Source organism: Protopterus annectens, chromosome 11.part0 (assembly GCF_019279795.1).
Source record: "Protopterus annectens isolate FY-2018-M chromosome 11.part0, PAN1.0, whole genome shotgun sequence".
NCBI classification, from domain to species: Eukaryota; Metazoa; Chordata; order Ceratodontiformes; family Protopteridae; genus Protopterus; species Protopterus annectens.
In genome coordinates this window covers 498,629,148-498,655,830 of record NC_056745.1, presented here as the reverse complement: position 1 = coordinate 498,655,830, position 26,683 = coordinate 498,629,148, and the positions used below count along the sequence as shown (strand labels likewise).

The 26,683-nt window shown below is 40.8% G+C and overlaps 1 protein-coding gene across 2 annotated transcripts in view; it reads left to right on the top strand.

Moving 5' to 3' along the window:
- The window catches only part of CNOT2 (CCR4-NOT transcription complex subunit 2), a 2,080,381-nt gene that overhangs the window by 2,026,291 nt on the left and 27,407 nt on the right, over positions 1-26,683 (top strand). The gene's annotated exons all lie outside the window — the stretch shown is intronic.

Genomic DNA, 26,683 nt, shown 5'->3' with positions numbered 1-26,683 from the left:
TGTAATGACTGCAACAGTGAAACACGAAGAACATAGTACAGTTGTGCACACTTACCATAAATGTAGATGTTCGAGTGTATTCACTGTTGCAGTCCGGGTTACCCACCCGCCATCCCCCTTTTTCGATACCTTTTCTTTCCTTCACTATATACTAAAGTTAGATGAAGGTAAAGTTTGTGTTGCTAAAAATGCATTTACGTATATTTCTATTTATATATATATATATATATATATTTTGCTCCCCATTTGGGGGGCACCTGACATCTGGGGCAAGAAAAACTGAATAAAATGGTGTCGGCTGCATGTTTTATACCCCTGATGACCTGACGTCATGGAAGAGGAGACAGCAACCGATGCAGGACCCAAGACTTTGTTTTTCAGGCCGACTGAGGGCAACCTGCCAGCAGATTACCCAAATGTAATGACTGCAACAGTGAATACACTTGAACATCTACATTTATGGTAAGTGTACACAACTGTACTTTTCCAGTTCTGCTTTACAAAACCTACATTTGTCTGTTTCTCCCACATGTTTATTGGACTTTGTAAACCAACTATCTTGGGCTGCCAGTATTAACCTTTCATCTTTTGGTTGGAATTTGCCTCTCCTTAACCATTCCTGCATTTAGTCCTGATCAACATGAGGTTCTTCCAGAATTTTTCTGTAGGTGCAACTATATTTATGCATTTTCCACATCTCTTGCCTTCTCATTTGATCCTTCACCTTATATTCTTTCCTTTTTTTGCACATTCAGTTGCTACCTAATTTTTATCTACTTCTGGTTGGATTTCCATCCTGCTTGACACCGATTTGCTTCTGCTAGACTAAGCAGGGAAGTTATCTTAGATTTATTCTCATATTTCAAAACTTTCACTACGTTTGGGTCTTGTAAGGTCAGCAGATGTGTGCAGTCTCACAGTTAGAGATCTGTACATGTGATCAATTTCAAGGAGGCTCATACCTCCTTCAAAACAGGGAATATATAATCTTGGTATGCACTGATTTTTATAAATCATTTGGTGAGCATGAAGCATCCTTGTTTCCTGTCTAATCTATCCAACACGTTTTGGGGCCAATCAATCACTCCAAAGCTGTAAGTTAGGACAGGAAGAACAAATTGGTTTATAGCTTGAATTTTGTTCTTCGATATCAGCACTGTTTTCAGCATTAATTTAAGTCTTCTAAAATATTCCTTACTAAGCTTTGTTCGCACTTGTTCATGTTTTATTGTTTATCCTTCATCAATTCCCAAATATTTGTACTCAAGTTCTTTTGTATCACATTCTTGTCCCAAACTAATGTTTTCTTGGTGCTGCAGTTTTTCTGCTTTAAAGATTGCTTTGCACATTTATCTAGACCATGTGGCATTCTTATATCATCTGAAGAAGTTTTGACTACTTCCTCATCTGATGAGCTGTGCAGTTTTAGATCGACAAAGAGAAGATGTCTTTACATTTTATGGTTTTCTAGGAGCCAAATTATAGCTATGGCCTAATCTGTTAAATAGACAGCTTAATGGGCTAAAGGAGTACAACAGGTTTCTCTAATGTATTCCTCAACTTCACTGCCCTTTTCCTCCCTATTTACATTGTCCTCTGTAAAGCAACAACAATAAAGCATTTACAATTTTTATAATTCCACTTACTTCTGTAACAGAAGCCTACCTTCTCATACTGTGATGGTTTCACTTACAAAATGATTCTCTCACGTTTGAATAAAGCTTGCTGGAGTCACCCAATTACTGACATCATCGAGGCCAGGCAGTGCAGGTACTTTTTTTTTTTTTTTTTTTAATCAGTTCCCTCCCCCAAAGTGACATCACCACAGCCGTCATCTAATTCTAACTAAAATAATAAGACCCACCCATTCTGTGATGTCATGGCTCCCTTGTCCTTCCCCCAGCCTGAGTGCTGTTCATTTTATTCAGTAGTAGTGTAGTAACACCGATGTTTGGAAACACAGAAATTTGGTATGCATACTTGTACATTCTGCATGGCAAATGCTGCTTAGGTGGTGTATCGCTTGCATACTTCTCTGTTGTATTTGCACCAGATACTGCTAGTGTGCAGTGCGGGAATAGAAGGATTAAAACATTACCCTGGTATCAGAGGTGGCAGTGCAACATATTCATAGTGGCTTAACATGAGAGTAGCTCTAAGCAAGCACCATGTGAAACCTGAACAAGCACCTAGAATTATTCAGTGCAGCTTCCACACCTTAAGTCTGAAAAATGAATTCACATACTCACATGAACAGGAGTAGCTGCATATTGATGACTAAAGGTGTATGGGCATGTCGGGTGGTTACTACACTGCAAAACTGGTATGTAATGGTGGAGATATTTGGAAGGCATGAGCAAACAAACCAGTATATTAAAGCCATAGCACCAATTGAACTGAAGGCTGGCAAATAGATTTAGTAAGGGATTTTGTCCATGCACAAATATTTCAACGGTGATTCTTTGCAGTGGCATCCATTATATGATTCAAGGTAAGTTAACCTTGATGTCCTTTATTTAAAAAAAAAATCAATAAAAAATTTACTTTGTTATAAGTGACTTCTGGACACAAGAAAAAGGACGGGGAAATATAGCAATGTGGTTTGTATGTACAAAGACAAATCCACGGACACTGCAAAAGGTTTTTTTTGCAAACCAACCAGTGGAGTAAAAACGTATGAAGGCAAACACTGTGTACTAATACACTTTGCACATGTAAATCTCAATTTTTAACAAGGTGGAAGCATGAAGTGATACCTTAACTTAAATTAATAAAGATCTAAACTGGTTAATAGTATAAATGTTTTATTCTTTAGCTCCTTGGTGCAAGACCTTACTGGATGTGATTGCAGTCAAGTAAAGCCATGGCTATAGTGCGGCAAAAAAATGCCCCCTCTAACAAAGGAAGTGCTAGAGCAAAGATTAAATTACATGAGTCAAGCACCCTGCTGAGATCTGCCAAACAATGGAATTACCAGGTCAAATTACCCTCAGGACTTTGACAGCTAGGGAAGCTAAGTGTTATGGGGGAGGGGAGAAGTAAATGGACTGGAATTCATTGTCTCACAAATTAGTGCCATTTAAACTAAATTAGAAAAAAAGGCAGCAGTAAACAGCACTTTGAGTGTGTTCTGTGGCATTTGCACTGCTTCTGTTTTAAGTAGTCATCTAGCAGCAGGGAATTTTACTTGCACTGTTCTGTTTTACTCAGTACTTTGTACGCATGCAACATCTATGAAATGACAGGAACTTTAGGCAAACGGAGGCCTGCATGATGTAACATTTTTGAGCCAAACAATGATTTCTGGGATACTGGATGGCAACCTGATTTATCCAAATCACATCAATATGCCAGCCTCCAGGTGGTCAGAGTCTGGAATTACATATACAAATATTTAAAATCCTGTAAATAATCCCAGAGTGCTGTTAAACTGTAGGAAACATCATGCCATGATGTTTTAAACATGTTTTTTGTCTGTGGGTGTGGTACTCCTTTAAGGGCAAGACAGAATAGCAGCAGTGACAGGAAGTCACCCTGGAATATCCCCCTTTGAATTTTTATCCCTGGAATAATAATTTGTCCTTTATCATGGCTTAATTGCAATGTGGTCTGTCACTGTTTCATGATCACTGTAATGTCGTAAATCAGTGTAGGGTGTATTTTATGCATTTTTAAGCACTCTTTTTATCCATGAATGTGGGATGTTATCAAATGCTTTTTTTTTGTAGTCAGTGTATACCATACTTAGATTCTTCCCCTTTTTACATTTCTCCATTATGACTTTATTTAGCAACAGATGATCCTTTGTTCCATATGACTTTCTTTTATTACCCTTTTGTTCTACAGCCATTATTTAATTTTCTTCTAAATGACTATAAACTCTGTCGGCATCAGTTCTGGTTTATAGTTTATATGTCGTCGGAAGGCATGTTATTGATCTATAATTTTTAGGATAACTTGCAGGTTCACTTTTATGTAAAAGCATTATTTTTTCCTGTTGTTAACCAGATTGGTGTCTGTTCGGTGAGTACATATAAGTAGTTCTTACTCATGGCTAAACCTTCATGCAAATATGTTAATACTTTTAGCCAAAAGTTAGGTACTGCATCTAGGCCTGGGGTTTTCCAGTTGGAGGCTTTTCTTAACTTTTATCTCAATCTCTCTGGCCGTTACCTCATCCCATTTCATATCCTGTAGCCTTGAGCTTCTTATTCATTCTTTTACTTCTTCTATCCATTTAGCATCTTTGTTATGTTCCACAGGCTCTTCATACATATTTCTCCAAAATGTATCTATTTCTTCTTTTTTGGGTGGTCTTTCAATTCCTTTTTCCTTATTTTCCAATTCTCTATAGCTTATTTTGTACTTTTCCTTTATATTTATCTGTGTTTCTTTTAAGTTTTTCTGCCTGTGCTAAGATTTTTAGTTTATTTGCAGTAGTGCAAGAAGAACCTGATCCTTTATAATACTGTTCATTGCTTTTATCACACCTATCTTTGAGTATTTTTGTTGATCTGTTCCCTCTTCTATACTCTTCTAACAGTGACACTTTTTGTCTTAATTGGTTTATAGTTTTCTCTGTTTGATACTTCCATGATGGTATTCGATTTCTCCCCTTCCTTTCCCTTACTATCTTGTGGTAGAATTTCATCTGTTGTTAATTTAGCTGCGCAGTAATATATCCTGTTTACTTCTGTTATATCGCATGGATCTTTATGGACAGTCCTAATTACTGTGTTCATTTGTTTTTTTAAATATCTGACTTTTGGGGTTTTTTGACGTTCCGCAGTCTATTTCTTTCATTGATCTTAATATAGCTGTCTCTGTTAAATCAAGCAAGTCTTTTCTTAGCTTATTTTCTTCTAAACTGAGAGCACATTTTTTGCTCTCCATTTCCTGCAGGCATTCTATAGAGAGTTCTGTAACATCATCCTGTGGCACATTGTCTTCAGTTTCATCCTGTGTCATCTGTTGCTCTGTCATATGGGAACTCACTGGCCTTTCACTCCTCAACATTGACTGCATCAGAGTCGCCATAGTTTCCTGTTCCTTCCCTTGCAGTCCAGCTTCAAGTGAAGGTTTATACTGATTTCCTGTGGAAGGTTCCAAAATGTCTTCATATGACAACTGTGCAGTTGCTTCCCATTCCACTGATTTCTCCTTAATTTAGATGTCTGTTTCTCTGTCCTGTGGTGCTTTCTGAGTTAGATTTTCTACACTGACTCTCACTTCACAGGTACTCCATAACCTCAGTTTCTATTTCTTTAACTTCTTCATTACTAATTTTCTGTTCTACTTTTCCTCTTTGTCATCTTATTTTTTGTACTGTGAAGTTTTCCATGTCCGGATTTCTTTGCCTGTATTTCTTTTTATATATCTTTGGTGCTTCTCTTTTTGTATTGATTAATTTTGCTTTCTCCTTTGCATAAATATTACACCATATTAAATCTATCTTTCTTTCCCATGCCCATATTTCTTCTTCATATGCCTCCTGATTTTCTTGTTTCTCCTTACTTTGGGGACTTGTTCCATAATGCTGGGATGCAACCTGTGTTAGACCTTCTATACCAAATCCTTCACTTCGCAGTCATTCCATAACATCAGCTTCTATTTTTTTAACTTCTACTTTACTAATCTTCTTTTCTACATCCCCTCTTTGTGGTATTATTTTTTTATTGTGAAATGTTCCATGTCTGGATGTCTTTGCCTTTATTTCTCTTTAAATATCTTTAGCGCTGCCTTTTTTGTATTAATTAATTTGGCTTTCGACTTTGTATAAATATTGCACCATATAAAATCTCTTTCTCAATCCCATGTCTGTATTTTTTTTTTATACTTTTCAAAAATCTTTAGGTTTTGTTGTTTGTTTTCATACTTCCTCAGATGCTGCTTCTTCCAAACAGATCAATGTTTCTTGGTTTGTATAATGTTTTTTTTCAGTTCTGTTATTTTAATAAACACACATTTTTATTTTAGGCTTCTGACAGTTTTTCTTGTGGAAATATTTTTCTTTTCTCTACTCTCTTAATCTTTTTGTATATCTTGTGTCTGGAAATTCCAGACTTTTTCAGTAATAGTAATACATAATTTATTTCTTATTCTCAATAGTCCACTCTGTCATCTTTATGGCTCTTCTTTGGCCTATCAGTTTTTGTGACTTTTGTGGACTGCTACTTCCTTCTACAACAGGAGGGCCATCTTCCCCCTGAGCCTGGCCTAGCCCCACTGAAGGAATATTTCTGTATTTTGAGGATTCTACACTGTAATTATTTTCCAGTCCTGGTACCACCAATGCACCTACCAGGATTGGGCACTTTTTATCGTGGGTCTTGTGTACCCAGCTATCTTTTTTATTTTTGACCTACTTTTGTCTATGATATATGCTGCATAAAATAGTGTGTATATATCAGTGTCATCTTGGTAAGATTTTGTGAAAAAACAGGGTCCACCTTGTGAAGGTACTCAAGTAAGACTTGACGATAAATTCAATTTCAGCAGTACTACTCTCCTTTGATTACTAACTTATCTCTGTAATCTTGCTGACATCTCTATAATCTCCTACACCTCTCTCATTCCTCTATAATCTCCTACGCAGGTTGTCTGATACTTTTCTGCTACTCTTTGATAATCCCAAGTATGCTCATATATTTAAAAATTCATTGCTTTGCTTGTGGTCTCGTTTAGACACTTTTATTGTAAGGAAGTATGGAGCTTTTTATTCATGTTTTATCAAGTGGTCTCATCTTTAAGGACTCACTGATTGTTAGTAAGGAACTTGCACCCCTCTTAGATAATGTAGCTTGTCAAGGTGTTCTGTCATATTTTTTGTAAAGCACATATAGAAAGGAGAGTCAGGTCAGCATGAATGAAAAGATTTTTGGGTAAGTACCTACATGAAAGTGGCACATTTTAAAAACATGGGAATTAGAACATTTTGGTCTAATTTGAGCTGTATAGAAATAGGATGGAATTCACTTGTCAGGAGAAAGGATGAGAACTTTTGCAGCAGATATATTGCAATATTTGACTAATATAATTCACCGATAGCAAAATTTTATTTATCTGTATCGGTTGTTAAAGAAGGAGTATTAGTAATTTGTTGAAAAATTTGCTGCCTTCGCATAAGATTTATGATGATATTTCCTGTGAAACATGGTTAAACAACAATGATTGGTAACCAGTTCTGTCAGGTATATATATTTTTCTGTAACAAGACAGACAAAATCAGGTGGAAGTGTTAAGATAGGGATTAAAGATTATGAAACCTGTGATTATTACATTGCTAATGAAAATGCCAGTGATGTACATTGTATAACTGTAACAGTAAAGACAGCCCTGTAACAGATTACAGCTGTTGGACTGTATAGGCCACCAAACTCAAGTTCTGATGACTTAGGAATCTGTACAATCTTTGCATGAAATATAGGGGAAAAAATCATAGTATGGGGACTTAAATTTACCAGAAACAGACTGGAATTACATTTATTCTACAGTGTTAATAAGTAAATTATTTACAATGTATGTTCAGGATCAGCAATTATTGCAGATCGTAAACAAACCTCGTAGTGGAACAAAAAGAAAAGTTGTGTAAAATGTTACCATAACCATAGATGTCTTTCTCTTCCATGTTGCATTATTCATCACATATGGGTTTTCTCTTCTTGCTGCTCGAACGTCCGACCAGTATACAAACGTTTTCAGTCCCTGTGTGGTACGTGAGACGTCTGACATGGCTTCCACAACATGGGCCATAAAAGTGACATCTGCATGCACCAGCCCTCAAAACTGTAATTCCCAGTCGGAACCAGTCCTAGCAAGGATAATGCCAGCCCTATGCCATCCAGAAAGGAAAATTCTGTATAACAGGAGGGGTAGGTGTGTGGGAAGGAATACTGCAACATGGAAGAGAAGGACCTCTATGGTTATGGTAAGATTTTACACAACTTTTCTATGTCCTTCTATTCCTATGTCCTTCTCTTCCTATGTTGCAGTATTCATCACTTATAGGTGAGTGGCAAAGCTCACTGTGAAGAAGGGGGTGGTGGTTTAGAGGCAGTCTCCAAGAATCTGTGAAGGTTAGCACTGGCAAATCCCACCCTGGCTCTGGAAATATGGTCTAATTTGTAGTGTTTGGTGAAGGTGTGCACTGATGACCAAGTGGCTGCTTCAAGAGTGGTAGAGGTGTCCAAACCTCTGAAGAAGGCTCCTGAGGAGGCCATAGCCCTGGTGGAGTGTACTTTGCAGGGATTTCCCATGGAATTGGAAGCAGAAAGTGATAACTTTAGAAATCCAGGTTGAAATAGTTTGTTTGGTTACTACCTTCCGTACAGCTCTGGGATGGAAAGAGACAAAGAGCTGCTCAGCCTGTCTGATGCATTTGGTTTTGTGCAGGTAAAATTTGAGTTGTCTGTGTACATCCAGGGAATGGAGTACTCTCTCACTGTCCCCTTGTGGGTTAGGGAAGGAGGTAGGAAGGTGGATGGCTTGATTTAGGGAAAGGTCATTCACTACCTTGGGCATGAAGGAAGGGTTGGTTCTAAGAGTAACCCTGTCCGTGTGGAATACCAGGAAAGGTGGAACAGCCATGAGGGCTTGTAGCTCTGAGACTCTTCTGGCTGAGGTCAAGGCCACGAGTAACACCGGTTTCCATGTACAGTGTTTTAGGGAAGCTTTGTCTGCTGGCTCAAAAGGAGGAAGCATAAGCTTATCCAAAACATAGTTGAGGTCCCATGGGGGTGGAGATGGCTTCCTGGGGAGTCTCAGGTGAAGGACCTCTTTAAGGAATAACTTTGCTGGTAGTCTGGACACCAAGGGGGGATCCAGAGGAAGGCATGCTGAAATGGCAGACAAGTGGGCTTTAACGGAATAGTAGGATAAACCTATCTGCAATAGTTCACACAGGTAAGGCAGAACTACAGGGGTCTCGCTAGCAAGCGGTCCAACTGTCTTTTGAGATACCATATAGAAAATCTCTTCCACTTAGGTAAGATTTTCTTGTATTTGGTTTCCTGGCCTCCTGCAGGACAGTGAGCACATCCTCATTGTAAAGGTTTCTGAAGGGGATCAGAATCCTATTAGCCACAGGGTGAGATGCAGCAACTGCCACTGTGGGTGGATTTGGGATCCCCTGTGCTGTGTGAGAAGGTCCACTCTGAGGGGTAACTTTTGGTGATTGCCCTTGGATAGGTGTTGTAGTAGGGGGAACCAGTGCTGTCTTAGCCAGTAGGGGTCACCAGCAAGATTTTTGGTTTGTCCTGCTGAATCTTCAGCTGGACCTTCTGTACAAGTGGGAAGGGGGGGGGGTTGAGAAGGCATCTGTTTCTATTGCCTGAGGGTGTGGAAGCTTGGTGCAGAAGTAAGGAAGTTGCCTGTTGATGGAGGAGGCAAACAGGACTATTTAAGGTGTACCAGGTCCAGGAAGACACTGTGCAGCATCCATTCGTGGGGGTTTGTGATGGATCTGCTGAGAGAGTCTGCCTGGGCATTCTGCAGTGAAGGAATGTAGACCTCCTACAGGGTTAACTCCTTGGGAGGTGGCCAGTTCCCACACTAGGAGAGCTAGTCTGCATAAGATTTGCCCCCCCCCCCCATGTTTGTTGAGATACCAGAGCACTGTGGTATTGTCTGTAAAGATCTTTAGAGGGTCTTGCTGTAGATAAGTTTGGAAGGCCCGAAGGTCCAGAATTGCCCTCATTTGTCAGACATCGATGTGTTCTTTTTTGTGTGGCTCAGGTATCTGCATGCATGATCTGTTTGGGTTGGGGTGGTTGGAGGGGAAGACCTAGGTTGAGGTTCACTTGCTTCAACCACTACTGAATTTCTTTTTTGAGGCAGGGCAGGAGGGGAATCCTGTACTGCAAGGGGTGTGAGTGCTGGGTCCAGACTGACTGTAGGTACCAACTTTCTGATATGGAGTCTTGCTAATGGTAACATGGGGATAGTGACTGTCATGTAAGCCAGGAGCCTGAGGTACTGCCTTGCTGTCAATTATGCTGTCTGAAGGACCATTAGTAGGTGTTCTGTCAAATTTTCCACCTTTTATTGGGGAGGGGAGGCTCTCATGATGTCTGTGCGAATCCTGCATCCCAGGAAGACAGTGTCTTGAAAATGTTCCAGGTGGGATTTTTGGAAGTTAATCTGAAATCCCAAGGGACTGTAGGAGGGAAATGGCAAGAAGTGTGTGTTGTTGGAGGGTCTCCTTGCAGTCTGCCTGTGCAAGCAAGTCACCCAGGTAGGGAAATTTTCCTTTTGTTCTGCAAAAGGCAGTAACTGGAGCTTGGCGAATACCCTGGATGCAGTGGAGAGCCCAAAAGGCAAGGCAGAGAATTGAAAGTGAGAAGTACCCACGGAAAACCTCAGATACTTCCTGAAACTGGGTTTGATGGGGATGTGAAGATAGGCATCTTTATGTCTAATGTGGCCATGAATCCTTAGGGAAGTAGTAGTGGGAAAAGAGTTGGTAAGGTCAACACACTGAAAGTAGGAACGTGAAGGAAGAGTTTGAGAAGAGAGAGATCCAGGATTGGTCTCCAAGGGTCGTCTTTTCTTGAGACTAGGAAAATCCTGGAGTAGAAACCTCTCCCTTTTGCAATCAGTGGCACTGTTTCGATGGTACCTTGGTCCAGTAGGGTTTGTAATACTGGCTGCAATAGGTGTAGCTGTTGTTTTAGAGGTTCTGGTATACCTTTTCGCTTTGGGGCATAAGCCAGGTAAAAAAGTAACCGTTTTGAATGATTGAAATGACCCATTTGTCTGATGTGATGGATGTCCACACAGGAAGACAGTGAGAGAGATGAACTGACAGAGGTAGAGAAGGAGGGGGTTGGTGTTTCAGAGATGGCAGGTAGTCAAATACTACCTGCCCTGTCTTGAAAGGGCAGTCTCTGGCTAGAGGAGGGGGAAGCTCTAGCAGGATGAGGTTGCTTCCTGGTTGTTTTTCTAGACCTAGTGGGACCAGCAGGGTGAGAGTGCTTTCCAGTAAATTGAATTTTAGCAGGGCAGTTCCTTTGGAATTTTGGGATGAGGAGACTAGCAGGTGTTTTAAATCCTGAATCTCTTTCCCCCTTTTTCTGTAGTGACTTAAGTAAATCAGCCACTTTAGTACCAAACAAGGCTGTGTTGTCCAGAGGGTCATCAGTCAACTTTGCTCTAAAGTCTTCTGGAATAGGCTGGAGACGTAGCCATGAGTATCTTCTCAAGGTAGATGCTCATGCTGCTGACCTTGCTGAGGCTTCAACAGCATCATAACTGCACTTTATTGAGTGCCTGGAGACTTGGGACATGTGAACCAGGAGGGAAGACAGTGAAACTTTGGCAGCAGACTCTGATGTATCAGACAAGTCCTTGGAGGCTTTCTCTAGGAGAGATGAGGCATATTTAGCCATGTATGTCTGGTAGTTTGTAGCCCTGTAGGCCAGAGTAGCAGAAGTGTAAACTTTCTTACCCAGATGCTCCATGGTTTTGCTGTCTTTGTCTGCCGGGAGAATGGTGGTGGTGGGTAATAGTTTAGATGCCTTATCTATGGATATGGAAATTGTGGCAGGGTCTGCTGCAGGACACTTTACAAGATACTTGGCAGTTTCAAGGACTTTATAAAATCTGTCAGGCCTGCATGGGGCCAGGGGGTTATGAATCAGAGTTCAAGGATGCTGAGGCGAAGGCATCCAGGAAAGCAGGCAGAATTGGAAAGACAGCTGTAGGGGTTGGGAAATCCATCTGAATGAGGTCATAATACCTTTTTTGAACTTCAGTCATTTCAGAGGATTCCCACTTAAAATGTTCTTTCATCTTGACAATGGTTTCACCAAAGGTCAAATCCTCAGCTGGGGAGTCTGGGTCAACCGATTCTTCCTCTAGGGAGCCATACTCCAAGGGAGAAGGAAGCTGAGAGGTATAGGAGAGTGATTCCTCAGATGAAGAATCAGAAAAATCCTCCTCTTCCCTCGTGGATGGGTCAGATGTTTGAGGCCTTGGGCTTAGAATAAAAGGAGGCATCGTAGAAGTCCCTGTACTGGAAGGCCGTAAGGCCATGAAGGCATTAAACTTTGGCTGAAGGCCTGCCAATCAGGCATGCTTTCAGGAGAAGAAGAGATGTGCTTCCTTTTTTCTTTCTCATGAGAGGCCTGGTGGGTATCTAAAGGGAGGAAGGCCTGAAATCAGCTGACTGTAAGGAACTGGAGGGGATCCAAAGGACCTACCGGAATCGCTGGTCCCTCCCCCCAACGTTGGTAAAGCCTCAACGGACATGCTCTTCATGCGGCATTGTGCGGCTTCCATGGTGGTACCTGCTAAATCTGAAGCGGCAGAGCCCAGGTCTTCTACCTGGCCGACATCGGCCACAGTTTGAGGGTCGGACACAGGAAGCACAGTGGTAGAGGTAGGCCAGGTAGTCTAGGCTATTTGCTTTAGTTTTTGAGTTTCTAGGTAGAGTTTGAGCGCATGCAGACTGCTGCACAGGGATTTGGCACAAGCGCCTGACAAATGGAGCAGGTCTTTTAGTCGTGCGACCAACCTAAACATAAGAGACACTGATTGTGGGCATCCTTGTGGGGTATCTGACAGCCACACTTACCTTACACTTGCTCTTTCTGGATGACATGAGCAGGCATTAAATAAAATAAAAATGACTGAAAGGTTCCCCAACGGGGTACTTATCTGATTTCTCGTAATCCGACGGCCGGGATGGCAGGCAGCTGAGAAGTTCTGAGGGCTGATATGTGCAGATGTCACTTTTATGGCCCATGTTGTGCAAGTCACATCAGACGTCCCTCGCACCATACAGTGACTGAAAACTTTTATATATTGGCCAGACGTTCGAGCAGCAAGAGGAGAAAACCCATATGTGATGAATACTGCAACATGGAAATAGAAGGACATCATAGTGGGTATTTACTCAGGAGTTGATTACTGCATATCAGGTTTTGCCACGTTTGATATTCAGTGATCATATGGTTGTAAAGTTTAAAATACTGCTAGATAATTCTGCCAAATTGAAATGTAAACCAGTGCACAGAAAATTAGTAACAGACTGAGGAAGCAAAGCAGCCACTATTTAAAACTAATTGGAGTGATCCATTCACAGGAAAGACAACAGAAGGAATGTGGGTGGCAAGTTTAAAAAAAGAAAAATGTTTGAATGCAGAAGGTAAAACAAAGAAAATGCTTAACAATAAGATCTAGGCACTAAAGTTTCAGAGAATATAGTTCCATAAAAACAAGATACTTAATGAAGTTAGGAGTTACAAAATGTAGGAAAAGGAAATACTTTTTCTGTAATATTAAAAATTGAAATAAGTAAACTGGACAGACAAATTAAACATCGTGTCAGACAGGATCAGGAAAATTTGAAGAAATGTATATGAATATATTGAGCATAATAGGAAATTATTTTATAGAAATGCAAGATCTAGTCAGGTTAGAGATATTAGTATTGATAAGCTATGCATAGATTTTAAAATTTATTCTCAAAAATTGATTGTGAATTACAAAGTCATATGCATAGCAGTTTTGCTTCACAAAGGATGCGATAATTTGTGCTATTAACATTCAGGCAACTTAATATACTGAAATTTAATTAGGTAATGTTGCAAGTACTACACAGATTGGGCCCAAGCAATGCTCAAGGAGGAGACAATTGGTAATAATCTTAGAACACATATAATGAATTGACATTACCTTTACATCTCTCATTCACTACATCATTCAAGTATAGATTCCTTAAGATTGTTGACATACACTTGTTAAACCTATATTTAAGGGAAAGGGAAATGGGAGAAACCTAGATTCATACAGGCCCATAAGTCTTAACAACTTCTGGAAAATGATGGAGAAGGTTATTTTGTGTAAAAGTATTGCCAGGCTTCAAAAGAATTGGGTCTCAAGCTTTATAGCAGCAAGCACATGTTAAAATAGATTTATAACTACCAATAGCATGATGTTCTGTAATAATGTAATAACCACTGTAAATGAAAAAGTGTGCTGTGACATAATTTATATTGACCTATCTTCAGCATTTGATAAGGTCATGCACATACATCGATTTAATAAATTGGAACTAGATGTTTATATAATATTGTTAAGATGGAAGTTTGCATGGCAGGTATCATACAGCAGTTGGACAGGTGAAATTCTTGTTTACCGTCAGTGTGCCTCACAGGACTCTCTCCTCATTCCATACTTGTTTAGGTTGCATCTTTCTGATCTTTTTCATCTGAGGTGTTCTTAAATCTGTTTGCAGTTGCAAATTGAAAAACTGATTGCATCTTTTACAGATAGGACATGTTTGCAAAAGAAGTTGACTAAATTTACCCCTTGTGTACAGGTGAAAAATATGCTTATAAATATATCAACGGCTAAGCACACGAGATCTGGGAGAGACAAATTGAAACTGTGGATTCTTTTAAAGACCTGTTGTAAAGGTAGATCTAGCTTTGAGTTTTTCTGAACATTTCAACCAATTGATTAATGATAGATCTAATGTCATTTTCATGCCTTCCTCATCTAATGGAATCAGATCCAATCCTCGGATCCGACTCAGCCATTTTAGTAGCTCATGGCTACCAACGAACTTTTGAGCTCCTTCCCTACCCATAACGCACCACTCCTAACATCCTTCAGCTCTCAAGTCTTCAGTGAGAGATAAGTCAATTTTTCTTATCCCTTCTCAAAAGTTCTACAAACAACTGTTTCTGTATTCTTTAATTGTTTTTCATCTTAAGTTGTTTCTTCTGTTATCTTTCTTACACTTTGGGTCTAAAACCTTCCTACCATCGTTGGTAGGCCTGTCTCCTTCCCTTTACCCTTCTTTCTACGTAGAGTAATCTCTATGTTTACCATTGTTGGTAATTTCTGTGTCTCTACAAGTTTTTTTTTTTTCTTGTAGTTCTATATCATTGCTGTGTTGCTGGTATTTTTTCCTTTTCCCAAGTTGAACTCTTCTCTTTTAACTAAGAAAATGCCTGAGAAAGGTTCTGCAGGTTTTAAAAAATGTGACAAGTGTGGGCACAAGTTGCCTGTGTCTGACGCCTACAGTCTTTGTGTGTATTGTTTCGGACCAGAACACTTGCAACTGGACTTGCAGTATTTGTCGTGGGTTCAACACCCATGCTTTAGCAGACAGGAAAAAGTAAGCTGATTTTAAAGGAATTACTGCCATCTTACTTTTCTGAAGTCATTGCTGTGGTTCAATCCCCCAAACATAAAGACCCGTCAAAAAAGTCTAAATCATCATGTTCTCCAGCCCTACCTCTTCTGAACCAAGAAGAAAGAAAGAGAAACTGGACCCAGAGTTTTCTACTTCTCATGTGACTTTGCACTATGATCCTTAACATTCTACCCCACAGGGACAGCCAGCTCAAAGCTTCCAGTCTACCCAGCAGGGTATCTTGATCTCTTCTGATGCTTCTCCAAACCACCCCAGCAAGGAAGTCCTTAGGAAGATAAAGTGCAAAAGGAACCACTTGGGAATCTCCTCAGGAGTCCGTCACTGAGGTTACTGATTTTGTTGAAGGGAAGGGGTCCCCAAAATCACCATTCAGGGACGTCTCATTGGCAGACATTCTTGAGATCCTCAAACAAAGGGGTAGCTGGTCTTCCCAAGACCCTTCTCCTGAGGAATCAGTATTTCTGGAGGCATTTGGTACTGGTCCGTGTACCTCCTGGGTTACTCCGCCAGCCAATGAACTTAATGATTTCATCTCCAAGCGGGCATAGAAGGAACCTGATACAGTTGAACCAGTCCGCAAGAGACCTAGTCCCCAAGAGACCAGACAGGATTCTGGCTGCACCAGTAGGCTGGGAATGGAGTAAAGGGGTTCCAGTAGATGCCATGGTTGTGGGGGCAGCTACAAAAAAAACTCACTGAACAGAGTTCCACTGTTCATCCTCCTAATAGAGAGTCAAGGACAACTGACAGATTTGGGAAGCGTGTTTATGCTTCAGCGACTTTTGCATTTAGATCACGAGATTTGATTAAAGAATTATCCAGATCTCTTTCTAGAGCCGTAACTGCTGAGGCTCAATTTTCATTAGTCTCTCAGTTGGCTACCCTACAAGGCTATATCTGATTCATCCATGAGGCCTATTATCTCGCATGCTGCAGAGGGCACATCAAGGGCTGTGGGTTCAGGCATTTCCATCAGGAGGCATGCCTGAATGTGCCTATGTCATTTTTCGGAGCTCTTCAGGTCATCGTTCGCATCAATGCTCCCTTTGACAGCACTTCTTTATTTGCCCCCACAGTAAAGGACACACTCTTCAGGTGTGAGAAAGATGGAAAGACCCTCTCTGCATTGGGCATGCATTTTTTGACCCCTCAAAGGAACTTTTCCAGGAATTAAAAAAATCTCAGGGTCTTTTCCAGGACATACATGGATTTAGTTCCACCCAGAGGTAGGGGGGAGCAACAATGGATGATGAAGCCCCATGGCAGAGGAGGCCCACAAAACCAGTGTCTACAGATTCCTTTTCCGACCGACCCTTTCATTGTTCCTGAATGGAAGCTCAATACCTCCAGAGGCAGTCAGGGGTCGCTTATCTTTGCACCAGAAAGTCTAAGTATATCAAAAAACAGTTGGGTGCAGAGAATTACTTCCAGAGGTTATGTAATTCCATTTTCCCTACCTCCTCCATTATCCAGAAAAAATTGCGATTTCCACCCAATCAGAGGAAAGCAGCAGCACTAGAAATCAAAAAGCTACTAGAAGAGAGAGTCATTCAAAAGGTCCCATCAGATCAGATAGAATTTGGAACTTATTCAAGATTCTTTTTAGTGCCAAGGAAAACAGGGGGCTGGAGACCAGTTTGGACCTCAGTGTATTGAAGAAGTTGGCTCAACACACACACACACACACACACACTGCTAGATGGTTACGGTTCAGTCTTTTCTGGGCAAGGACAACTGGATGTGCTCAGTAGATCTTCAGGATGCGTGCTATCACATAAAGATGAGCAGATGATCCAAAAGGTACATATACTTCTGGCTGGGAGCCAGTCATCGTTCAGAGCACTGCCCTTTGGCCTCACCACAGCCCCCAGGGTGTTCACCAACAGCATGACAGTGGTTGCAGCTCACTTAAGACTGCAGGGATTCTGGGTGTTTCCATATTTAGACGAAAGGCTCATTACCACCCTGTCCAGGCATCAACTGATAGAAGCTCAGGATCAGGTGTTAACAGACCTGTTTGCATCTTGGAATAACCATAAATTGCAACAAGTCTCGTCTGCAACCAACCCAGACATTAGAATTCCTAGGAACAATATTCAACACAGTATCTATGGTAGCTTCTCTTCCTTTATCGAGAGTGTTAAACAATAAGGACGCAGGTCAGGAAAATAACTTGCAGTTCCGGAATTTCAGCCCGATTGATTTTGCAATCCCTGGGATCAATGTCAGTAGTAATAATTTCCCTTTAGCAAGATTCTACATGAGAATTCTTCAGTGGATGCTAGCAACACAATGGTCAATGCTTTCTCCACCCATGTCTACGAAGATAAGAATAACCCTGATATGCAGACAATACCTTTCCTAGTGGATGCAATCAGAACAGCTGTTACAAGATCATCCTTTCATCTTCCATCAGCCCAAGGCCATAGTGACCGTCACCACTTCCCAGATTGGGTGGGGGGCACTTCCTGGGTAAAACCGTCCAAAGCACTTGGTCCCCAGTAGAGGCCCATCTGCATGTCAGAGTTCTGGAGATGAGAGCAGTTCTGTAAGCATTCTAGGTATTCCAGGACTCTTGTCTTCTTGAGATGATTGCAGTCCAGACAGACAGCACATCAGTAGTCTGGTACATCAACAAGCAAGGGGGGAACCAGATCTTATTCCCTGTGTTGAGAAGCCTTCAGAGTGTGGCAGTGGGCGATATCTTCCAACCACTTTCTAATAGCAATGCATATTCCAGGAAAGAAACTGAGCAGGTCCATTTTACTACCTCATGAGTGGTCTCTCAACAACAAGGTGACTGAAATGATTTTCAGGCAGTGTGGCCAGCCTTGCTGCGATCTTTTTGCATCTCCCCTAAACAACAAGTGCAGCAGCTTCTTTGCCATGATCTCCCCATTGGGGGAATCACAGAGGGATGCTCTGCCCCACAATTGGCCCCCCTGGTCTTCTGTATGCTTATCCTCACACTCCCCTAATTCCTAATTTCCTTCAGAAAGCAGCCTGGTTGAAGAGGAAAGTCATCCTCATTGCACCTGACTGGCCTCAGAAGATTTGGTTCCCCTTCCTTCTGCCTCATCTACTATATCCACCATGGATTCTGGATACAATTCCAGACCTTCTGTCTCACCTGACAGACATGGTTCACCCGGATATCTCGAATCTCAAACTAACAGCATGGTTTCTCCAATTCTGGTAATGGCCAGGCAACCAGTGCTTTCTTCCCTGTTTGTTCCATACTTTTGTTTTCCCATAAACCTTCTGTTGGAAAAGTGTATAGGAGTAAATGGAGAAGGTTTGTTTATTGAGCAGAACAGAATCAGATAGACCCCTTCTCAGCTCCACTTCATTCTATTGTAGAATTTTTAGCGAGTTTGTTTAATGAGTGTGCTAGCTCATCAATTATTAAAGTTCAACTTGCAGCAATCTCTAACTTTCATGTGGAAATTCGGAATTCTTCCCTGGCTTCCTCTAAACTGTGCAAAGCATTTTTGAAAGGTACTCTTCTGCTAAGACCCCCATTTCAAGACCCCATGCCACCATGAAATGTAAATTCTGTACTGTAAGCCATAATAGACTCTCCCATTGAACCTGTAGATAAATGTGATCTTAAATTTTTGACCTGGAAAACTGTCTTTTTAGTAGCAACTAAATCTGCTAGAAGAATTTCAGAACTCAAACGTTGAATCCAACATTAACCAGTCCATTAACTTGCCAGTGTTTTTCCCACAATATGAAAGTAAAGGGGAATATGCACTGCACTTACTGGATGTTCATAGACAATTACATTTTTACTTAGAACAAGAGAGATAAAAAGACGGATAAGTTATTTGTTTGCTTTGCACATTATAAGTTGTGCAGATGGGTTACAAAGGTAACTCTAGCTAGATGGCTGACAAATTGCATCTCCTTTATAACAAATTGAATCTCCCCTAAGCAAAACCATTAAAGGCTCATTCCACCAGATTTATGGCAACTTCTGCTGTATTTCAGTCTAGAGCTTCTATGGATGATTCAGAGATTCATACAAACTTTATTGTCATTTAGGACCACACAAGTACAGCCTAACCAAAATTACAAATGTCAGCTCAAGAGAAATGCAGTGCAAATAACATAGATATAGTGGTATCAAAGAGTAACATAAAAAAAACCACTTATGACATGCAATAGGTAGTTCACGTTACATAAGCACATTCAATAGCCGTTATCCAGTGATAAATAATAAATAAATACCCACCACCAAACCCCTACACTGTTAAGATAGAGATTAAATAGAGACTTAGTGAATAGCAGCTGTTTAGTTACCATATTGGACTTTTTAACCTTAGACTTGACTCAGTATAGCAATCATATTGCATAATAGTAATGCTGGCAGGATTAAGTGAAAAAAAAGGCTTCAGTTTTTCAGGTATTATGGTTGGTGTCCGTATTGACAAGTTTCACAGCTGTAAGAGACAAACTGTTCCTGAATCTGGTAGTCCTACAGCAGAAGCTGTGGTACCTCCTTCCAGACGCAGGTTGTGAGAACCAGTTGTGGGCCGGATGGGTCAAATCAGCAAGTATTGTATATGTTCTTTTTTCTTGCTCTTGTAAAGAAAAGCTCCTGAATAGAAAGGTTGCTACCCAAGATTTTCTCAGCCACCCTCGCCACCCTCTGTAGTTTCTTCTTGTCAGCAACTCTCCATTTGCTGAACCATGGTGTGAAGTTGCTAGTGAGGATGCTCTCGATATCTGCCCTGTAAAAAGTGGTAAGAGCAGAGAGTGGGAGCCTGGCCTTTTTGAACTTTCTCAGGAGGCAAAGCCTCTGTTGAGCCTTCTTGACATTATGGTTGGTGTTAGCAGCCCATTAGAGATCATCAGAGATGTGAAGGCCCAGGAACTTAGTTGTTTTGACTTTCTCTACTACCTCCCCTTTGATAGTGAGTGGTTAGTGAACTGTTGCCTTTCTCCTGAAGTCAGTACTCATTTCTTTGGTCTTATTTACATTCAGGTCTAGGTTGTTCTTGTCACACCAGCCAGTCAAAGTGTTCACCTCATCCCTGTAGTTATGTTCATTCCCACCACTAATGAGTCCCACGACTGTGGTATCATCAGTGAATTTTATAATATAGTTGGATTATGTTTTGCAGTGCAGTCATGGGTGAGGATGGTGAAGAGCAAGGGGCTGAGCACACAATCTTGGCCAACACCAGTATTCAGGACTATGCGTTGAGTGGTGTTGTTTCCAGCGCATGTCCACTGGGGTCTACCAATCAGAAAGTCGAGTCCAGTTACATAGGTGCTTGTTTATCCCGAGTTTCACAAGCTTATCCACCAGTTGCATTGGTATCACCGTGTTAAGCGCAGAACTGAAGTCGATATACAGTATCCTTGCGTAGTTCCTTCCTTCTAGGTGTTTTAATGCAAGGTGTATTGTGATTGATATAGCATCTGCAGTCTATCTATTTGCCTGGTATGCAAACTGGAGTGGATCGAAGGACCTAGGCAGACTCGCAGACAGATGTTTCTTCACAATCCTCTCAAAGCACTTCATGACGTTTGAGGTTAAGGCAACCAGTCTAAAGTCATTGAGTCAAGTAGGGTTGGGTTTCTTTGGTAGTGGGACAATACTTGTTTCCTTGAAACACGAGGGAACTTCCTACATAGCAAGGGATGTGTTGGTGTCTGTCAGTACCAGTACCAATAACTGATCAGCACACTGCTTCAGCACCTTGCCAGGTATGTTGTCTGGTCCAGCAGCCTTCCTAGGATTCACCTTCTTAAGTTGATGTCTTACTTCCTCGGAGTTAAGGTGAGCACTTTCTCCTCTTTGTCAGTGTTTGTTTTAGAAGGTACGGTGGTAGTCTTCTCCTCAAATCTGCAAAAAAAGGAGTTCAGTTCATTTAGGAATTCCAAGCTGTCATCACATTGGGGTGATTTGGACCTGTAGTCTGTGAGCTGCTGTATCCCCTGCCATAGGGTTCTCATGTCCCTCATGTCTTGGAAGCAGTTCTGAATTTTCCTTCCATACTCCCTCTTTGGTGCCCTTTTTTCAGATTTGACCTGGCCACCTTTAACCTTTCTTTGTCATTTGCCTTGAAGGCTGTGTTTCTTTCCTTCAGTAGCGTGTAGACAGTCCTGGTGACCCAGGGCTTCTGATTAGCTCTTACAGTGATGGCTTTCATGTTAGTTGCATCCTCCACGCATTAATTTATGTAGACAAGAACTGATTCAGTATATATGTCTATGTGTAACTGGAGGTTGTGTACAGCCACTTCTTTGAAGACCTCCCAGCAGGTGGTATTGAAACAGTTCTGAAGGCAATCCCTGGAACCCTCTTGCCAGACTCTGATCTGTTTAGTTGTCAGTTTTTCATTGATCAAAGCTGTCTTATAGGTAGGCAGAAGCAGGTTGGCAGTGTGATCAGAGCTCCCTATGTTGGGGTGCTTCAAAGCTTTAGGCTCCTCTAATATTGCAGTAAGCTTTGTCTAAAGTATTTTCCCCTCTGGTGGCGAAATCCACATATTGATAAAAATGGGGTAGCACCTCCTTAAGCTCAGCTCTGTTGAAATCACCCACTATCACATGTACAAATACTTTGTTTCTGTTTTGTAGTTCACAGATAGTATTACAGAGTTGATTTTGAGCTTCAGTGGTGTTAGCATTTGGTGGGATGTACACTGCTGTGACATATATCCCACTGATTTTCCTTGATACATAGAAAGGTCAGCATTTTAGTGCCAGTATTTCCACATCTTCGGAGCAGTAAGATTGAATCAGCTTACAGTCTTTGCACCATCTGTTGTTAACATAGATGCAAACACCACCACCTTTAGCTTTACCACTCTGTGCTTTACATCTATCTGCTCTAAAGAGAGTTAGCCCATCTAGGTTCACAGTATTGTCACTAATGTTACTATGCAACCAAGTTTCAGAGAAAATGAACAAACAAGTGTCCCTCACCTTATTTTTTGTGAGCTCCACTCTCAGATAGTCCATTTTATTATCCAGTGAGCAGACATTTGCAAAGTATTACTGAAGGTAATGCAGGCCTTTGGAGGTTTCTCTTCAGTTTAGCAGCAGCTCTGTCTCTACAGCCTCTCTTTCTAGTTCTTTCACATCTTTTTCTTTTGTAGCTGCTCTGGAGAATTCCAAAAACATCCTTGTGAAGTTTCAGAGCTCTGATGGCATTCCTCTTTAAAATGCAGAGATCCAGGATTTTTGCAAGTGATGTAGGCACAGAGTACTCTGCAGATAATAGAGATTCAAGCCAGCAGCTTGTTTTAGTAATCCGTTTAATTTCCAGTAATTTCCTTCTGGTATAAGTAATTGTGACCACATCAGAATGTCTGGAAAGTGATTTTTTTCAGTTTTTTTTTTGTGCAAAAGAAGCAGGAATAAGCATTTTTCCTGAAGAGCTAACAAAGCTACTGCCTCTGTGGGCACCACCATTTTGATAATGTGTGTACAGTTGCGTCTTGGCCAAATCCTCATACCTTTATCACTTATTACAAACTAGATCTGGTGTCGAGGGGAAGAGCAGCCTTTGGCTCAGCCGTACTCGGGAATATCCTTCCTTAGAGTCCACCCAGGAATGTAGGTAGTTGGGGACTCTGTCCTATTAGTTGAGGAACGCATGAAAATGGACAGTATCAGATAAAGATGTTTGTTTATCTTTCGGCTTTTTCCCGGTATGGAGTCGCCACAGCGGAACTCTGGTCCGCTAATTGGCAGTAGATTTTTACGAAACGCTGAGGTGCCAACTCGACGCCCAACCTTCAACGAAGGCATGCCCATTTACGCACGCATGTCTTTCGAACGCTACTCAACCACGGGGAGGACATGCAGACTCCACACAGAAGGCACTCTCAAGCCCAGCCGAGAATCGAACGGGAGAACCTCTTGCTGTGAGGTAACAAATAATGTTCCATCTGTGTTGCCCATTTTCATTTTTCCTCTATAGCCCACCCACCATCCCCCTCTGTATTTCATAACTGATTTCTGGAGGAATGAGGCATTTCAGGGCACCTGTATCATTTGTATTGAACTCCAGTTATGGTCTTTCTTTTATAAGCTTCCTGTCACGCTCCAAACAAGATCTGAGGGATGTTACGGGTGGTGCATTATGGGTAGGGAAGGAGCTTGAGAGTTCGTTGGTGGCCACAAGCTAGTAAAATGGCCCAGTCGGATCCAAGGATTATTGTGCCTTACTGTCTCGTATCAGCTTTTCTTTATATTTGCTTAGAATGGCAGCACTTGGAATTCCTACATGGTTAGACAGTCTTTGGACATTGGGTCAAAATTTCTTTCTGTGACACACACTCTGTGGTCTTTTATTTTTATTTATTTATTTATTGTCATTTGTTAACCGGGTTGGTCCAGCTGAGCCAAAGGCCCGTTTTCAGTGGAGTCCTGAGGAGAAAAGCTCCAGTTACAATTACAGTCATGCAAGACAAACATTTTCATCAGAGATGGCATATAGCAAGAGAATTTATACAGCAAAATGAAATAATCAAATTAACAGTTATGTACAGGTTTCAGTCTGCAATATACAGAAGCAGTGAGTTAGTGTAGATGTAAGATTCCATTTAGAGGAAGTGGGGTGTTGGTGTTTTATAGTATGAGCAATGTGGAGGGGAGCTGGAAATGAGGAAAGAGAAGGATATGAGAGACTAGAGTAGATTTTGTATGAAATTGAGGTTAGAGAAAGATGTGAGAAAAGAGTAGATTTAGGAAGGGGGTAGCTAGAATCAAGTTGGAGCTTGACAGGAGCAGGACCAGGTGTTTAGGTGATAAGTGTTTAAGTTCCTGTTTGAACTGGGAGTGATGAGAGATGATTCTTATATTATGTGGGAGGGAGTTCCAAAAGTGGGCTATTGAGTATTTGTATAGTGACTTCCCTATATTTCTCTTGGGTTTGTAGATGTCCAGAAGATGTTTGTCAGATGTATGAAGCTGACGTTGTGGGTTGTATAGTGCTACAGTATTAGAGATAGAGGGACAGGCAGTAGGTTTATAAAGAACAGTGTGTGTTATATGCAGTTGAGGAAGGAGCAGTTGTATGTGGAATTCAGGCCATTGCAAAGACTTAAGGGCAAGGCAGTGGTGGGATTTATATGGGAGATTGGAGGCAAATTTAACTATTTTGTTGTAGGTTTTCTCTAGTTTGCTGAGAAGAGAAGACTGGAGGTTAGTAAGGACAGGAGCAGCATACAGAAGAGAGGGTAAAAGGCGAGATTTGGCTAGGGCAGGTTTGGAGCAGGGAGGAAGAAAGTTATGATTACGGTACAGAAGGCCAAGTTTTTGGTGGGTTTTCTTTATGCATTGATTGATATGTACATGGAATTTTAATTCATCATCTATGGTGACACCTAGCAATTTAGTATGTGGTTCTGGTCTGATGATGGTATTGTTAAGGGAGGTGATGGAGAAAGAGGATTTATGTTGAGTTAGTGTTGTAGGAAGAAAAAGTGCAAGTTTATTTTTTTGGGGATTTGAGGTTAGTTGATTATCAGTGAGCCAGGTTTCAATGGAAGAGAAAGTGTTTTGGGTAAGAGAAAAGAGCTCAGGGATACTGTGGGCAGTGGTAATAAGGGTGGAATCATCAGCATATTGTAAGAGTGTTGAGAGATTAGCAGCAGAGTTTGTTATTACCGAAGATATTGAACAGGAGGGGGGACCCAAAATGGAGCCTTGGGGAACACCAGGGTAGACTGGCAGAAATGGGGAGGTGACAATTTGCCAGCATATAGATTGTAGTCTGTTAGATAAATAACTAGTGAACCAGGCTATAGAAGAGGTAGAGAGGTGAAGGTCAGAAAGTTTAGTTAAGAGTTTAGAGTGGGAGACAGTAGAGAGGTCAAGGAATAGATAAGAAAGAAGAAGGTTGTTGTCACGGGCTTCTGCTACAGTTTGGGTGAATGAGAGTAGTAGATGTTAGAACGTGTTAGGGATATTAAAAACAAGAAATCAGTGAGCTCACTATAAACTCACAGCAAGAAATGTATCAATTTCAAAAAATTCCTATTTTTTGTGATAGGGTTCCTAACAATATAAAAGGGGGAAACGATAAGAACTTATTGGAAACCAAAGAATGTCTTTGGCAATTAAGATTGGATGCATCAAATTCACCAGGCATCAATGAGCATATTTCTATCTCTGGTATATTAAAACATAAATCACAGTGTATTTAATCAAAACTGATGTTTATATATACAATTTTAAAAGTTTAATATTTAACTTCATTAATTTGTATATAAGTTGTTATAATTTATATAATTACATATATAGTTCTATGTTTTTAAATGCATATACACATTTTAATAGGTATTTTGCATAATTTATTGATTAGTGATTTTCATTGGCTTTTAATGTGAGGGCGTTATGTCTTTTAGTTATTTAAGAAGAACATATTTAATTTGATGTGTACTCTGATGATGCCCAGTATTGGGAATGGGTGAAAGTGCTTAGTACAAAGTCATTTGTTTTTATTCTTGTTCAATAAACGGTGGACCTTTCACGGAACTGTTCGGTTTTTGTTTTACAAGTAATTTCGTTTTGTTTGGTGCAGTTACTTATAGAGCAGTAAATGTGCTGTGATGAGGTCTGAAGCCATGTTGGGTGGAAATTAATAGATTATTGCCAAGCAAGTGTTTGAGTAGCTGAGAATGAACACCTTTTTTTGAGTATTTTAGAGAGTGGGGATAGTATAGCAATGGGACGATAGTTTGGGGGATCAGTGGAGTTACCACCTTTTATGGAGAGGAATTGTGTAAAAGGATTTCCATAAGTCGGGGACAACAGACTCTGCAATGAAACGGTTAATGAGGATAGAGACTGGGTTGGCAATAGAATTAGAAGCAATTTTAAGGAACTGGGGGGTAAATTGTCTGTTGAGGGAGAGCAAGGTTTGAGTTTATTTAATTGAGATTTGATAAATGCAGTGGAAGTAGGTTGTAAGGAAAAGGTATCAGAGAAAGAAGGGGTGAAGGGTGAAAGCAGAGAAGAGGCTTTGGGAGTATGCTGAGTTAGGTTTTGCATTGTTTCTATGAAGTAATTGTTTAATAGGGTAGCAGTTTCAGTTGCAGTATTGAGGGGGAAGAGGTTTGGGGTGGGTGGGGGATTGAGTTAATCATGGACCAAAATTTCTTGGGGTTGGTATGTGGACTGAAGTGGTTGGAAATGAAAAATGATTTTTTATCATTAATGATTCATTTTTTACACTTGCTTCTGAGTTCTTTGTAGTGTTGGAGTAGGGGAGGGGTTTTATTTCTGAACCAGGTTTTCTGTGCAATGTCCCTCTGGTGCATAATTGAACGAGTTTGCTTGGTAAGCCATGGGGCACAGTTTGACTTTACTCTGATTTTTCTAGATGGGCCCATGGTGTTTAGTATGTCTAGAAATATTTTGTTGAAGGCAGTTACGGCATCATTTAGGGGGAGATTATAAAGGAAGGTCCAGTTGATGTTGGATAGTGTGGAGTTAAACTTGTCTTGGTTGAAGTGGGTCAGAATCCGGCATACTCTGTAGAGGTGTTCTTTG